The sequence below is a fragment of the Amphimedon queenslandica genome, unplaced genomic scaffold (genome assembly GCF_000090795.2).
Source record: "Amphimedon queenslandica unplaced genomic scaffold, v1.1 AMPQUscaffold_12799, whole genome shotgun sequence".
NCBI classification, from domain to species: Eukaryota; Metazoa; Porifera; class Demospongiae; order Haplosclerida; family Niphatidae; genus Amphimedon; species Amphimedon queenslandica.
The window spans coordinates 12,976-14,493 of record NW_003546965.1 but is presented as its reverse complement, the minus strand read 5'-3'; positions in this window follow the sequence as shown (position 1 = coordinate 14,493).

Here is a 1,518-nt window from a genome sequence, read left to right as displayed (position 1 = left end):
GCAAATGAGAGAGAGAGTTACTGCTATAATGTGCTGCTTAGGTAAAATTGCAGAGTTGTGAGTTTTTTGACCTGGAATGTGAGACTACCTCCTCGTGGTCCAGGTTGGGATTTATTGTATGATATGCAGTGTATTGTACAATAAATGCAAATTGTCTCACTTTTAAAGTCCAAAAATATGTTGAATAGATAGTCTTCATTTTTCATTTAGGGAGTGTTGTGAAGAATAGTAATTGGTGCTGTATGCAACAAAGTATTTGATTTATCATTGGTAGTATTGTACTTCTGCCTAACAAAAAAAACCTGCTTGTTTTAGTCTTCTGTTGGTTGCATTTGTAATGTGCATCTATATTCTGTAGTGTTATATTTTAGTGTTGTTTGACTTGTAGCACATCTTTTGGGAAGTCTTATTTTTTAAATATGTTTTACCTAATGGCACCTTCTGCTAAAAAAGTTTCTTCCTTATACTCTGCGGTACATCCACATGCTGTTGCACTTGAGTATGTGAGAAAAAATTGCAAGTTGTAAAATTCGTTTAACTGGTTTTGGGACATTGTAACAGTGCTTTTGTCTGAAGACTATAATGTACATGCATAGATTAACTGTTTTGCATTTTATTGATATACATAACTAGGTGTGACACTTACATTACATTTTCTTTCTGCTATAGTTTGAAGAATTGGTTAATAGGACTAAAAGCAAATCATTGTACACTTTTCTAGCTACAAAAACTGTTGCAGAACAAGTTATGTGTGTACTACTATGAAGCTGTCGTTTACAGCAATGGAGCATATATACCGGTTAAGGAAAGGGAAAACACTCACCATCTCAGTCTAATTGTGCTTTATAAAGTAAGAGTCTCCTTTTTTATTGCAAAACAAACTTTCTCTCTTCAGTTAACTTTTCCATTATGAGAAATGGAGGCCTTGTCACTATTTTCATGTATGCTTACTAGAGGGACAGAGCAGTTTTCTGAAAAGTTTGTAAATGTGTGACTATAATTACACTCACAGTTTACATGTATTATCATGCCATCCTTCTTGTTGTTATATTCTTCAGGTGGTATCGTTTGCCGGATACATTTGGTAGCTCATACTATAAGGATACTTTGTCCTAGTGGGTGTGGAAGTGAAATTAGTTTTGAGGGTTCTATATGCTTTATTTAGTGTAACAACTCAAGATCTTTGAATATACTCAACCTAGACATAGTAAGGAAGTAAGCAATACAATCAATAATTTTCTTTGTTATAGATTTTTACTTGCAAAATTATCGTTGATGATTAAAATCTATTAATGGAAGTATTTGTAAACTTTAGACTTTGTGATAACTTCTTATACATTAAAGTGATGAATATGAGAAAGGCATGCACAATACATTTTTTTGAACTTTTTGGGTGAATTTCTTTACAATTATGAGAGGAACTTTAAGTTGCATAATGAATTATGTATGTACCTATCATTCAATGTATTTGTCCCTTGCTCTTGCAGTTAGCCAAATTAATTACATGAAAAGTAAAGC